Genomic DNA, 16342 nt, shown 5'->3' with positions numbered 1-16342 from the left:
CTCACCTGTCCCCACTACCAGCCCTGATACACATGATCAATAGCTACTGTTATTTTTTTGAAGCATCGGGCAGAGGAAGGACAGAAAAGAGAAGGAGTGGGAGTCAGGCGGTAGCGCAGTGGGTTAAGCACACGTGGCGCAAAGCGCAAGGACCCACAGGAAGAATCCAGGTTCGAGCCCCCGGCTCCCCACCTGCAGGGGAGTCGCTTCACAGGTGGTGAAGCAGGTCTGCAGGTGTCTATCTATCTCTCCCCATCTCTCCCCCTCTGTCTTCCCCTCCTCTCTCCATTTCTCTCTGTCCTATCCAACAACAATAGCAACAACAACAACAACAATAACTACAAGGCAACAAAAGGGAATAAGTTTTTTTTTTAATTTTAGAAAAGAAAATTAGGAGTACAACGTTTTTCTTTCATTATTTGAAGGACTCACATGTAGAAGAGCATTCCATGTATTCTGAATGCCCCGTGAGCAGACAGGCGGGAATTTGATTGTGGCTCAGTGTGGGAAGAGACACTCAGGTCTGCTGCTCTCAGTCCTGAGAACTAGTGGTGGGGTTGAAAGTCGCTGCCGGGCCTGCAGCCAAGGACCAAATCATCTGTCTGGCAAAGCCTGGAGTTGTAGTTCCCTCCAGGCTCAGCTTCGATTTATCCACACAAGGGTTTGCACCTTGAGAACTCACGATTCTCCCTAGAAGTCCAGCTGGGAAAATCAATTGCCAATAATCATTAATTTTGAGCAACTACAAACTATTAATCAATGAACCCAGTCTTGGGTTTCTGAGTGTTTGGCATGAAGCTTAAAGACTTTGTGACCTCTTATTGAACCTACTGTCAAACCAACAAACAGAAGTAGTGTAGGTTTCAGATACATATAACTATTTGTTGCAACCATATCTTCCAAAAGATGTCTCTGCTAAAGTGCTTAAGCAGTTGGTTAATAGTCTACCTTTTCCTTCTGCGCTGACAGAGCTTGAATGGTTGAAATGAAAGAGAAGAAGGGACCCTAAACATGTCATGAAAAGGGGCCAGGTGGTGGCGCGACTGGTTGAATGCACGTTACAGTCGCAAGGACCCAGGTTCGAGCCCCTGGTCCCCACCTGCAGGGGGAAATCTTCACAAGTGGTGAAGCAGGGCTGCAGGTGTCTTTCTGCTTCTCTCCCTCTCTGTCACCCACTTCCCTCTTGATTTATGGCTGTCTCTATCCAATCAATAAGTAAAAAATTTTTTAAAAAGTCATGAAAATAAAGTAACCACTCACTGAACAGCAGAAACAAATTGTCTCTTGATACGCACAGAGCATAAAATGGTCAGGGAAAGCTGCCCAGTCCATTATTTTTAATAATTGCCTGTTAGTAACCCTATCCCTTGGGAATTGTATAGCTATGTCTCAAATAAATTCATCTGGGAATGAGGAAAGAGCTTCTTAACCTTTTAAATATAAACCTGTTTATAAATTCTGGCTTTTCCTGTTGTGTGACCTTGGAGAAGGTACTCACCTCTCTAAGTTCAGGTTCCTCATGTATCAAAGGAAATTAATCTCTATAGCATAAGTGTGTCTGAGGATTTCTTACAAAAATGTTCTTGATGCATAATAGAAACTCAATAAATATTTTTGTTGGGCGGTGGTGCACCACGTTAAGCACACACAGTGTGAAGTGTGTGGACCTGCACAAGGATCCAGGTTTGAGCCACAGATTCCCCACCTGCAGGGTGGTCACCTCACAAGCAGTGAAGCAGGTCTGCAAGTGTCTCTCTTTCTCTCTCCCTCTCTATCCCCCCCCTCCTCTCTCCATTTTTCTCTGTCCTGTCCAATAAAAGGGAAAAACCGTCCACCAGGAGCTGTGGATGTGTAGTGCAGGCACTGAGCTCCAGCTATAACCCTGGAGGCAAATAATAAGAATAGTAATAAGAATATATTTTTATTTTGCCATTCCTTTTTATTTATTTATTTTTTTACCAGAGCACTGGTCAGCTCTGGCTTATGGTAGTACTTGGGATTGAACCTGGGAATGGATTTTTTTTTGTTTGTTTCCTTCCCTTTTTTGCTAGATTCTTCCTCAGTGCTGTTTCACAGGTGCTGAGTTCCATGGTCATGGGGCTCAGGCTCCGTTTGTTCTTCAGATCCCAGAATCCCACCAGTGGCCTTATTCTGTCATATGTGGCACCGAAACAGACTTGAGCCTTGGACCCTCAGGTTAAACGTCCTGAGCTCTCTGGGCTGCAGCAGTGAGAGTGCCAAGTCCTTGCCACTGGCTGGGGTGGTCCCCGAGTCACCCCCCTGGGCGGCTGACCTTTCATTCTGGAATGCTGTGTTCACTTGGTCTCCGGGATCACTGCCTCGCTGACAACCCAAATTGGACTGAATCCTCTCTGGTTCTCACCCACCTTCCTGAATCGTAAACTGTAGCATTTGTCTTTAGTCTTATTTCAAAATGCACTTATTTCCTGCAGTGACCTATTCCAGTTCTGTGGTTAGAAGGAGCCGTCTTTACGTGAACACCTCCCAACGTTGTATTTTTAGCCCAGATTTCTCCATGATGCCCATATAACATATCCATCGACTGCTCACCATCTCCCCTTGAACTTAACTGCAGGTCAGCATAAATCCAAATGAACTTCCTACCAACCCACCCCTCTCAGAGCCTTCTCATTCCTTTACATTTTGAAGCTTCACAAGCAGTGCTATAGGTCTCTACCTATCTCTGTCTTCATATCTATCTCTAACTCTATCTTCCTCTATATTTCTGTCTCTACCAAAAAAAATATTTTTTAAAGAAAATGGGTTGATTCATCTAAAAAATGAAGTCACCGGTGACCCCCCCCCCCCATACTCTCTATATATGATCCTTCAGAAAATCTGACCTGGGGAGTCGGGCGGTAGCACAGAGGGTTAAGCGCACAGTGGCGCCAAGCGCAAGGACCAGCATAAGGATCCCGGTTCCAGCCACTGAACCCCCGGCTCTCCACCTGTAGGGGAATCACTTCACAGGCGGTGAAGCAGGTCTGCGGTGTCTGTCTTTCTTTCCCCGTTTTCCCCTCCTCTCTCCATTTCTCTCTGTCCTATCCAACAATGATGACATCAATAACAACAATAATGACTACAACAATAAAACAACAAGGGCAACAAAAGGGAATACATAATAAATAAATATTTTTTTAAAAAAGAAAGAAAATATGACCTGGAAAATACATTCATAAGGGGCCAGGCAGTGACACACTTAGTTAAGTGCTCACATTACAGTGCACAAGGACCCAGGTTCAAGCCCCCAGTCGTGCCTACAGGGGTAAAGCTTCATGAGTGGTGAAGCAGGGCTGCAGGTATCTCTGTCTCTTTCCCTCTCTATCTCCCCATTCCCCTTTCAACTTCTCTCTGTCTCTATTCAATAATAAATAAATAAATGAATAATAAAAAGATGTATTTAAAAAAGAGACATGACAGTGGCACCTAGAATATATCTTTTGCCTCAATTATTATATCTGCTTATAACTTGTCTTCTTCCTCTTATAAACCACAATACAGTTTTCTCTCAGCTGTCAAAGTGCATCAGACAGATTACTTCCTTACTTGAAATCCTCAAGCAGCTCCCCACTTCCCTCTGATATAAGCCAGAGCCTGCCAAAGGTCTAGATATGTGACCTTTCTGTCTCCCTCTCTGACCGCCACCACACTCACTGAGCCCATCCCCTCTGTTCCCCTCAAGGACTCCACCCTGGTGATACACTTCTAGTCCTTCCCCTGCAATGCTTTCCCCTCGAATGTCTGCATAGCTCAAGTCCTGGTTTCTTTAGGTAGTTACTAAAATGCTGTCTTCTCAGTGAGGCCTTTGAAAGAGATTTATTTATTAACATGAGACATAAGAGAAAGAGACAGACAGAGAGAAAACACAGCACAGCATCACTCTGGCATATTCCATGCTGTGGGCCAGACCTCATGCTTTTTTTTTTTAAGATTTTTTTTTATTTATTAATGAGAAAGATAGGAGGAGAGAAAGAACCAGATATTACTCTGGCACATGTGCTGCCAGGGATTGAACTCGGGACCTCATGCTTGAGAGTCCAAAGCTTTACCACTGTGCCACCTCCTGAACCACTCTCTTTTCTTTTCTTTTTTTTTTTTTGTGGAGGGGGTAGGTGGTAGTATTTACTGGGTTAAAAAAATATTACTTCAGGGAGTCGGGTGGTAGCACAGCGGGTTAAGCGCAGGTGGCGCAAAGCACAAGGAGCGGCGTAAGGATCCCAGTTTGAGCCCCCGGCTCCCCACCTGCAGGGGAGTCGCTTCACAGACGGTGAAGCAGGTCTGCAGGTGTCTGTCTTTCTCTCCCCCCTCTGTCTTCCCCTCCTCTCTCCATTTTTCTCTGTCCTATCCTGTTAAAATTTTCGGAGGCTCTGGCCGGGCTGGCTTGCTTCACGGCGGGTAACAGAGACGCGGAGACAACGGCTGGGCAGGGAAGCTGTATTTCTTTATTCAGGAACAACGATTCATAAACTAAGACAAACTAATCACCAAACAGAACTCTGCTGTCTCTTTGCGGCGGCGCAAGCACTCTTTCTTTTACTCTCGAACTCAGGAACCCTCTCTCAGGAACCCTCTCCCTTACTCTCCAACTCAGGAACTCAGGAACTCTGGCACTCAGGAACCCTCTGAAACTCTGACACACTGGAACTCTCTCTTACTCTGTAACCCTGAAACTCTCGAACTCAGGAACTCAGGAACTCTCCAACTCTGGCACTCTCGAACTCAGGAACCCTCTCCCGGGGTTCCTTTGGGGCGGGGCCAAGCGGGCCGCGAAATTAACAGGACTGACCCAATACTCTTGGCAGGGGAGGGCTAGAACAAACCAATGTAAAGCATACGACACTATCCAATAACAACCACATCAATAACAACAACAATCATAACTACAACAACAATAAAAAAAGACAACAAGGGCAACAAAAAGGAAAATAAATAAATAAAATTAAAAAATATATATATACATATTACTTCAGAGCAGGGGTAGATAGCATAATGGTTATGCAAACAGACTCTCATGCCTGAGACTCAAAAGTTCCAGGTTCAATCCCCTGCACCACCATAAGCCACCATAAGCCAAAAAAAAAAAAAAAAAAAACCCAAAAAACAAAGCACTTCAAAAAAAGGTTAAGACCTGTAGCCCTTCTTGCTATGATAGTAGCAAGATTAATAGTAGGACCTTGTATCATAAACAAGTTTGTAAATTTGATTACAAATAGAATAGAGGCGGCTTATGGTTCTCAGGACCCAGTATCAACCGACTCTAGGAACAGAGATAGGCCCATGATTGGGGCTGATCAAAAGAAAAAGGAAGGCATGTTAGGAGCTGGAATAGCAATTCACGGGAACAGGGAGGACCAGTTCTTGGGAAAGTGGTATGAGAAAAACAAGCAGTTTACCAAAAGTGAACTAAAACCTAACAGGAAACTGAAAATTTTGCAAACCCCCTGATATAACCAAAACCAGCAAGATGTTTGCCCAATGTATTTGGACACTCCTATGACAGAGGGCCAGGTGCTGGGGTCCACGGTCGGCACCAGGTGGAGCGGCGTCTGCGGCCTGACTGTCCCGACCGCAGCCTGGCTAGTAATAAAGGCTCCTTTGCAATTGCAGACCTAACACTGTCTCTTGGTGATCTTCGGATGACCATCCCGGTTCAACAGGGACCTCATGCTTGAGAATCCAGTGCTTTATTTTAAAGTCCAAATCTGTCGGGTTCCTCAGGGGGAAGGAGCCAGCCTGGCTCCCACTTCTCCAGCCAGTCTGTTGGCCACCAGGAGACAGAGAGAGAGCCAGCAACCTCTAGATCCCGGCTAGCAGAGGCAGGGGCGAGTTCACTGAGGGGTCTTCCCACCTACTGTGGTGGTGGACAATATGACAAACCCCCTCAGGGTACCTTGGCGGAGGATGGGACCTTTTTACTATTGTAGTTCCAAGTTTATAAAGGGGCAGCTGTGCAGGGCAAGTAAGCAAGCTAGCCAGTGAAACCAATATCTCTTTATAAGGGAAAAGAGAGCAAGGCAATGAAAAGGTGTGGATGGTGATGCAGGAACGGGGAAATAGAAATTTAAAGAAGGCAAAACCCACCAAAGGGAGGATGGGTGGGTGGTGTGTGGCGAGGCTGATAGGAAGGCTGGAATCCCCTCCCCTACTCTGGCCACATCTTGCTTGACCACAAGGCTGGCATGCCCAGGGAGTCTGATAGACAAACTTCAGGGGGGTCAACCATCCCTGCTCAAACACTCATTAGACCCACACAAATCTCTAACCACCGCATTGCTCATTAACAAATAAATATTGAGGACTGGGTGGTAGCGCACCTGGTTAAGGATCCAGGTTCAAACCCCTGGTCCCCACCTGCAGGGGGAAACCTTTGTGAGTGGTGAAGCAGGGCTGCAGGTGTCTCTCTGTCTCTCTCCTTTTCTGTCCCTCCTACCTCTTAATTTTGGGCTGTCTCTATGCAGTAAATAATAATAATAAAAAACATTAAATAAATAAATCAATCTTTGAAAAGAAATGAAAAAGCCAGACTCAAGACTCCATTTCAGGACACGCTCTCCTCCCACTAAGGATAAAATGAGCCGTACATACGTCGGCCCTCTTGGGGCTCGGCCAAGTTCAACTCCTGATGTCCACGTTCTCTCTTAAAGGAAATGGGTATGAACGGTTGTGCATTCAAGGTCTCTACTCTATGGTCCATTGGCCAGAATGCGGCCACGTGCACAGCTCACGGCAGGTGCAGCCCAGGTGGAAAGAGGGAAGACAGGGACCCTGGGACATGGTGAAAGCGTGCCACCTAGCCGTGTGGCCTAGGAGAAGGGAAGTGGCTACTGACCAAGAGCAACGCAGGCCAGCTCTCCTCTGAGGGCATATGTCTACCTTGAAAATAAAGACTGGGCTTGAATCTGAGGGCATTTAGCATGGATCGTCCTTCCAAAAAGGCGGGTGTGGATGGACAGCCTTTCTGGAAACCCAAAAAGAAAAGAGGAGAGAGACTCGCTCCCTCCCTCCCTCCCTCCACAGGGTTACCTGAGTGAGCACCTGAGCTGACCCACTCAAAGCCCAGCACCGTAACCACAGGCAGTTCAGTGTCTGCTCTGCACACCTCACCCCCATCTTGCGTGTCTTCCGTAAAGCCATCGCGGGCGCAGATGCCAGGAGTCGCCTGGCTCCGCACAAGGTGCAGCCGGGCTGTCAGTTCTGCTCCTCCAAGAATTATTTATTCGCTGTCAGTTGGGGAGGCAGTGGCAGTTCCCATCCCCGCCCCCCAGGTTCACTCTGTCTACACTCCTCAGTGATGCTTTGTCCCACAGCACTTCTAGCCCACCTGGAAAGTCTTCGTAGCTTTACTTTAAATTTATTTTGCCATTTTATTTATTTGATTGATTTTATTATTTATTTTTCCTTTTGTTGCCCTTTTTATTGTTGTTATGGTTATCGTTGATGATGTCATCGTTGTTGGATAGGACAGAGAGAAATGGAGAGAGGAGATGAAGACAGAGAGGGGGAGAGAAAGACAGACACCTGCAGACCTGCTTCACCGCCTGTGAAGCGACTCCCCTGCAGGTGGGGAGCCGGGGGCTCAAAATGGCATCCTTCTGCTGGTCCTTGCGCTTCATGCCACGCGAATAGCTTCACAGGCGGTGAAGCAGGTCTGCAGGTGTCTGTCTTTCTCTCTCCCTCTCTGTCTTCTCCTCCTGTCTCCATTTCTCTCTGTCTCATCCAACAATGACAATAAAATAAAAAGGGCAATAAAAAGGAATAAATAAATATTTTTAAAAGGGTTTATTGTATTTATTATTTATTAGATAGTGCCAGAGAGAATTTGGGAGGCTATAAACAGAGAAAGACAGAAGTGCACCACCACCTGGACCCCCCCCCCCAATATATTCTTTAGATAAGTGAAGGAAATTTTAAAGAAAAAAAATCATTTCATCCCAGGGTACCAGAATGTAGTTATTTCCCACTCTGGGAGCTTACAGATGAGTGTTCCCTCTTTGCTTCTAGTCTGACCACAAGCTCCACCTTCCACTTGTGAGAGTGATGATGTATCTCATTCTTAGAGTCTAAACTAAAGAGGAAGTGTGTCTCTTTACTTATAATAAATACAGGACATACCTATTGCACTTGTTAATTTTTAAGACCAACAGATATAAAAAGGAAGTGAGGAAAGATTCAGAGAGATTCTTAATATTTTGCTATCTCTTTTCTACTTAGTTATCTTTTAAAATACAACTTACAGAGTCTGACAGCTTGCTGAGCAAGGCTTGTGTCTTGCCATGGGTGTGGCCTGGGTTCAAGCTCAGGCATCACCTGGGGGGGGCGGGAGCCATGACACTGGAGGAAGCTGTGATACTGGTGCTGTGGTGTCTCTTTCTCTCGCTTTTTATCTGAAGTAGAAAGCAGCCTAGGGGCGGGTGGTGGTGCGCTTAGTTGAGTGCACACTTTGCTAAACCCAAGGATCTGGGTTTGAGCCCCCAGTCCCCACCTGAAGCAGGTGAAGCACTCACACTGAAGCAGGTCTACAGGTGTCTCTCTTCCTCTCCCATCCTTCATCCTCCTCTCAATTTCTCTCTGTCCTATCCAATTAAAAAAAAAAAAAAGGCCACCAGGGGTGGGTTCATCATGCAAACATCAAGCCCCAACAATATCTCTGATAGAAAAACAAACAAACAAACAGAGGCTGGTGGTAGCGCATGTGGTTAAGCACACACATTAGTGCACAAGGACCTGGGTTCGAGTCTCTGGTCCCCACTTGTAGGGGGAAACTTTCACAGGCAGTGAAGCAGAGCTGCAGCTGTCTCTCTGTCTCTCTCCCACCCCTCTCAATCTCTGTCTCTACCCAATAAATAAATAGTTAGATAAATAAATAAATAAACAAAGGAAAATAATCTTTAAAACAAAAAACAAACAAAACAGCCTGAGGTATTGAAACTGAGCATACAGGAAGTCCTAGCTCCAGAAAACAAATAAAAACAAACACACAAACACTGACTGTATCTTCTCAGTAGGTCTTAATTCATTTAACCTTCTGTAGAATTATTTGGGAGTTTTTGTTTCAGATAATATAGAGATAAGCACATCCTGAGACACATATTTCTGTAGTCTCAAACAATTCCTGTATGAACATATTTGTAGCTATGCGCCATCAAAGATTGTGTCAAAAAGTTTTTGTTAATTCACATTGTTGTTGCCACTACAACAACAATGTCTACCTGTAGTTGAACTTACAGATAGTTCACTGACTTTAGACAAACCATCCCGGACCCCCCAGTCTGCACCCAGGCAGGATTCAGCCAGTGCCTTGGAGCTCTGATAGACTGACCTGCTGAAAGAAAAAGAAGAAAAAGAAGGAAGGAAGGAAGGAAGGAAGGAGAAAGGGGGGAGAGAATGAGAGAGAGAGAGGAAGAGAGAAAGAGAGAAAGGAAGAAAGAAAAAGGAAGGGGGGAGAGAGAGGGAGAGAGAAAGGGAAGGAAAAAAGGAAGGCAGGAAGGGAGGAAGGGAGGAAGGGAGGAAGGGAGGAAGGGAGGAAGGAAGGAAGGAAGGAAGGAAGGAAGGAAGGAAGGAAGGAAAGAAGTTTTGCCCAGAATCCCTGGTAAAACTATACAGAATGATAAAGGCCTGGGAAAGCTGGTAAAAAGAAGGGTTAATAGAGCCGGGGGTGTTTGAATTGACAAAAGGAGCTTCAGCCAGCCCAGAGAGAAGGGAAAGGAGGGTGAGGTCCTGGCAGATGAAGGACAGCTGGCAGGAAGGGGTGTGGGGAGCAGGGGGTGGATCTGGGAAATCTGGAGGAAGGGTAGGCAATCCTTCTCAGAGGCCTGGAGTCACCACTTTGTGTGAATTCCTCATTAGCATCTGAAGGGAGTGCGGGCAGGAGACCCCCTGTGCCTTTGGAGCCAGCCCCCAGCCCCGGAGTGTGGCGCTGGGCTGGCCTGGGGGCTGGGAGCCTAACTGCTCTGACCTCAGCCGGCTTCCCAGAATCCAGAGCTTTCTACTTGAGTTCTCTCAGAAGCCACTGTCTTCTTTCAATAACCAACGAGAGAGCAAAAACTCCCTGTTTAGAAAGCGGCCAAGTTCTCAGCTACTTTCTCATTGTTCACATAGGAAACACTTGGTAGTTTCTGGTAAGAGAAAAAGAATCATTGTGGTAGGAAGAGATATGGTTGAATTCTAAAACTCATTCTTCACTTTAGAGAGTTTAGTGTTAGGAATAGCGTGTTTCAGAAACAGGTGGCGAAACAAACTTTTAACGCTATAAATGTTACTAGCTATTTCCCTAAATGTATTTGCATGCTGACTAGATATTAGGTGTTTAGTTGTTAGGGGGAAACAAACAAACAAACAAGCTTGTTTTTTTAGGTTTGAAGCCCAAGCAATGCTAAGCAGGTACGTCTGGAATTCAAGTTTTATTTCTCTAAAAATTGCAGTCAGTTTCTGCCTGCCAAATTGTTCTGAGCACTCAGTCTTCGAGGGGAGCTGTGGGGTGGAGTATAAAACCCAGCTCTTCAGTCAGCCCGACAGCCCAGTCACACACTCCCACATTCCAGCCTGTTCTTCTAGAGGGAAACTGGCTTTAGAAATGCAAATGTTTTGCCCCGGAGAGAAGGATTTTAGTGCCAGACTTGTGAATTGTTTGGGGCCACTTGGGAGTCTTCTGTGTTTTCCGGGAATAACTGGGGGGAGGGGGGTTGCCAGGGGAGCCCGAGGGGCTTGAAGTCTAAACTAGCAAGAGGATTTCTCATTTTATAGTGAAAACATGTTCTGCAGGATCTCTATTCCTTTGATTACAGGAGAGCTCTTTCTCCTCAAATCTGATGTCCAGTCTTTCTCACGCGGCCCATCACCCACCTACCCACCCACCATCTATTGCACTGAATTCTTGCCTGGACCTTCTTCTCCCTTTGTGGTTCTGCCCTGGATTGAGTTTAGTCCAAGGTCTTGTGACTGCACTTTCCAAAGACAAAGGCCCATCCGTGCTGCATCCATGTTCCATGTTCCAACAATAAAACTGAGAAGCAAAGAGACTGTCATACTTGAGGCTCCCAAGTCCCAGGTTCAAACCCCCGCCCCCACTATAAATCAAGCTTATCAGCACTCCTGACATCAACAACAAAAGCCAAAACAATGCCCAATAAGGATAAAGTGTGGGGGTGGGGTCGGGGTCGGGGCAGGGGAGGCAAAAGAGAAAGTACCCTGAAGCAGAGGTGCACAGAGAGACCAGGACTGAAGATGGCCACAGAAAGGGGCCTCGTCTTAACAGTTCACTGCTCAGAGCCCACCAGGATCCCCAACAACCCCAAATCAATCGTTGACTTTGTCAGGTGCTAAAATACCCCCTTCCTAGATTAGCCATTTCCATATTCAAAGGGAGTTTTATCCTGTAACAACTGAGCTTGAAAAATAGCTGAGAAGCAGTGTGGCCTCAGGGATTAAGAGCCAAATTTCTGGGTAGCACTGTCTGGGTTTAAGTCTTGACTTCATTACTTATGAGCTGTGTGACCTTGAGTGAAATAACTACCCTCTGGACCCAAGTTCTTCTTGTCCATAAAGCAGTAGTAATAATAATGGCATCTGGTTCTTTCCTGTCTAAATCTCACTAGTCTCCAAAGTCCCAGGTTCAATCCCCCACACCACCATAAGCCAGAGTTGAGCTGTGCTCTGGTAAAAAATAAATAAATAAATAAATAAATAAATAAAATAATTAATAAATAAATTTCACGAGTCAATCTTTATGGAAAGCCTAATACAGGTTCTGAAAAAATGATTTCTTTTAAAATTTTTATTAGTGATCTAATATTGATTTATAAAACTATGATATTAACAGGGGTATAATTCCACTCCTTTCCTTTCCCACCACCAGAGTTCTGTGTCCACAGTCCCTCCACTGGAAACTGCAATAGTTCTCCCAAGAGCACAGACATGGGGTGACTATTATTTCTATAACTATCTATCTCTATTTATATATATTTATCTATTTTTTTCCTATGGGCCTGCTTTCTCCTTTCTAAGTTACATCTACTACTTCTGAATGTCTTTTCTCTCTCTCTCTCTCTCTCTCTGTCCTGATGGAGTTGAAGTTCAGAAACCTCTGGTCATCTTCACTTAACATTTATCCCTCTGAGGGCAGGGGTGGATAGCATAATGGTTATGCAAACAGACTGTCATGCCTGAGGCTTCGCAGTCCCAGGTTCAATCCCCTGTACCACCATAAGCCAGAGTTGATCAGTGCTCCGGTAAAAAACAAACAAACAAACAAAAAACATTTACCCCTCTGGGAGTATGGACAAAAAATCTAATCTTTGTATTTATTTGCTACTGGATAGAGACAGAGAGAAACTGAGAGGAGAGGGAAGAGGAAGATAGAGAGAAAGAACGAGACAGAAAGACAGACACCTACAGATAGGCCTACAGATGGAGACCAGGAGCTTGAGCCTGCCTGGGCCCTTGCGCACTGTGACTTAGCCAGGTACACCACCACCTGGACCCTGGACCAAAATTCTTTATGGGGTAAATAATATATATATAGTGGAGTTAGGGCAGGAGATTGGAGGAAGAAACCACAGCATTGAAGCTTTTATTATTATTATTATTATTATTATTATTATTATTATTGGGTAGAGACAGAGAGAAATTGAGAGGGGAGAGACAGAGAGACACCTGCAGCCCTGCTTCACCACTCATGAAGCTTTCACCTTGCAGGTGGGGGCCAGGGCTTGAACCTGGGTCTTTCTGCACTTTAGTATGTGCACTTCACCAACTGTACCACTGTCTGGCCCCGCGCTGAAGCTTTCCTCAGGGTCACGGCATCCAGGCTTGAACCTGATCGTGAACATGGAAGAGTAGTAGACACACTACCCAAGTGAGCTGTTCTGCCTGTGCCCTCCCCTCCAAATTTGTGTCTCTAAAAATAGATGTGCTTATTTATTTCACATAAGGTAGAATTTCCTATGAAAGACAAAGAGCTAGAACATTACTCTCATAAAAGTGGCCAAAGATTGCAGTATTTTCCCCCACCCCAGCAATACAAAATATGAACAAAGACAATATCAAATCACCCCTTGGTTACTACCAGGCCACCCCATCACCTAGGGCCCTAGTCAGGGAATCCTTGGATTCCCAGGCAGACATGATGGCCTAGCCGTCTCACAGCCCCCTCTCCACCCTCACTGGTCACGTCCATCAGGAACAGCATCACAAGCCTCCTGTGGCCTCTCCAGGACTTGCCCTCACTGCCGAGCAGCCATGGTGTGGATGCCCCCACTCTCTGCAGGGAGGCTGGTCAGCCTGCTCTGCCCCTCGAGGAAGACGGGTCCTGATGTGAGAGCAGCCTAGAATGTTCCAGCTGTGACCATGGACTGTGAGCTCAGACTGATAGGGACTCAGAGGTCACACAGGCTCCTGTGCTGAATAGGAATAGACATGGGCCCTGGGTCAGGTAGATGGGGTGAACAGTTAGTTTTACTCATTGATTTTTTTCAAGAATGGGAGCTACTCTCTATCTTAATCCAAGTTTCTAGTCCTTTTCACTGACACCATCTTCTCAGCCAATATTTTTGTCCAACTCCATGTGCGCTATCAAACTCAAGCAAAAACTAGTCACGGGCCCCTATGAACTTCTAGCTTCTTTCCACTCTTAAGATGCTTATTCTCATCTTCTCTACTGCTAGTTTTTGTTTCTTGTTCAGTAATCATTTTGTTCTGCTTTGCATCTTGCTGCCCTTCAGCCACCAAGTTGCAGATGCTGTCATGACTCCATCCTGACTTCCCTGGGCAGACGCCCTCACCCACATGTCCCGGAGCCTCCCCTCCCCAGAGCCCTGCCCCACTAGGGACAGACAGACACAGGCTGGGGGTGTGGATCCACCTGCCAACACCCATGTCCAGTGGAGAAGCAATGACAGAAGCCAGAACTCCCACCTTCTGCTCCCCATAAAGAATTTGGGTCCATGCTCCCAGAGAGGGAGAAATGTCAGGGGAAAATGACCAGAGGGCTCTGAACTTCAATTCCATCAGGACCTGGAGAGAGAAGAGGGAAACGGGAGGGGCATTTGAATGGAGTGACAGGTGTAGGTGTGACTTGAAAGGAAGAGATGATATATATATATGTATATGTATATGTATATGTATATGTATATGTATATGTATATGTATATGTATATGTATATGTATATGTATATGTATATGTATATGTATATATATGCCAAATCAATACAAATACAGACAGATAGTTGTGGAGATAATAGTTAATCCACACATAACGATTGCCACCTCAACATGCTTCACTTCAGACTGTGTCCAGAGACTTCACGTGTGGAATGACAACCCTTCAGCTTCATTACTCGGGTGAGACCTTTCCTTTCATAGGATTCTCTAATTCCATTCCAGGTGGATCACTTTCTAACAAAGTCCCAAAACCCAGATATAGACCAGTTTCTGTGAGAGAGAGCATATGTTCACACGTATCCATAAACTACTGCAAAATATATACCTGAAAGCAGAAGTACACTAGAGTTTGCAGTGAGTAACCCCCTAACACTTCCTCTCCACTATTCCAACCTTTGGGTCCATGATTGCTCAACAATTTGTTTGACTTTGTATGTTAACTCTCTTTTCAGCCACCAGGTTCCAGATGCCATCAGGATGCCGGCCAGGCTTCCCTGGACTGAAGACCCCACCAATGTGTCCTGGAGCTCAGCTTCCCCAGAGACCCCACCCCACTAGGGAAAGAGAGAGGCAGACTGGGAGTATGGACCGAGCAGTCAACACCCATGTTCAGCGGGGAAGCAATTACAGAAGCCAGACCTTCCACCTTCTGCAACCCACAGTGACCCTGGGTCCATGCTCCCAGAGGGATAGAGAATGGGAAAGCTATCAGGGGAGGGGGTGGGATATGGAGATTGGGTGGTGGGAATTGTGTGGAGTTGTACCCCTCCTACCCTATGGTTTTGTTAATTTATCCTTTCTTAAATTAAAAATAAATAAATAAATAAATTTAAAAAATAGTTAACCCACATCTGCAACCTTAAGAGAACTGCTGTCGATTCCAGTGGAGAGATTAGGGATTCAGAACTCCATTGGTGGGAATGGTATGGAGTTGTACCCGTGTTATCTTGTAACTTTGGAAATCAATATTAAATCACAAATAAAATAAAAGTTGGGAACAAAGGCAATGTTCCAAAGCATTTCTAGACTTCTGCTACAGAAAGGGAGGAAGGAAGGCTGGAGTTTGATGTGCAGTCACTCAAGCAGTAAAAGGCACAGCGTCCAGCAGCCAGCGCAGCTAGAAAGGCACACCAGCAAACACTAGGCTGTGACACTCCCCTCTCTCCTCGGACCCCTGGGCTTCTCTCTGTCTTTACCAAACAGGATGTGGGAGTCCAGGTCTTATCTGGCTGCAGGAAGCCCTTGGTGTCTGAGTCAGCAGTGTTTGTACAGGTTGAGGTGTGGATCAAGTATTTATTGCCTTATCCTTGTCCTGCATTCCAGTGAGGAAGGGCACTCCGCAGTCTAGATGGCTCTATAGCTGTGGCTAGACCAGTTTCCTCCTATCCCCAAGCCCTGAGCCCTTGGCCCTTTTGCAGATGTTTGAGCTGAAAATATCTCCTGCAGAGACACCGCTCCAGCCCAGAGTTTCTTTAAAAAATGTTAAGATTCTGTGGTCCAGTAGGTGGCGCAGTGGATAGGGCATTGGACTCTCAAGCATGAGGTCCTGAGTTCAATCCCCAGCAGCACATGTACCAGAGTGATGTCTGGTTCTTTCTCTCTCCTATCATTTCTCATGAATAAATAAATCAAATCTTTAAAAAAAAATGTTAAGATTCTCCCCCTATGGTCCGGGAGGCGACACAGTGGATAAAGCATTGGATTCTCAACCATGAGGTCCTGAGTTCAATTCTTGGCAGCACATGTACCGGAGTGATGTCTGGCTCTTTCTCTCTCCTCCTATGTTTCTCATTAATAAATAAATAAAATCGGGAGTCAGGCGGTAGCACGGCGGGTTAAGCGCATGTGGTTCAAAGCTCAAGGATCCCGGTTGGAGCCCCCGGCTCCCCACCTGCAGGGGAGTCACTTCACAGGCGGTGAAGCAGGTCTGCAGGTGTCTATCTTTGTCTCCTCCTCTCTGTCTCCCCCTCCTCTCTCCATTTCTCTCTGTCCTATCCAACAACGATGACATCAATAACAACAACAATAACTACAACTACAATAAAAAAACAAGGGTAACAAAAGGGAAAATAAATAAATTTTTTAAAATTAACAAATAAATAAAATCTTTTTTTTTAAAAAAAAAAAAGGGAAGATTCTCCCCCTCTGTCAATGCAGTTCACAG

The sequence above is a fragment of the Erinaceus europaeus genome, chromosome 11 (assembly GCF_950295315.1).
Source record: "Erinaceus europaeus chromosome 11, mEriEur2.1, whole genome shotgun sequence".
NCBI lineage: Eukaryota > Metazoa > Chordata > Mammalia > Eulipotyphla > Erinaceidae > Erinaceus > Erinaceus europaeus.
Note: the sequence above shows the minus strand (reverse complement) of the source record.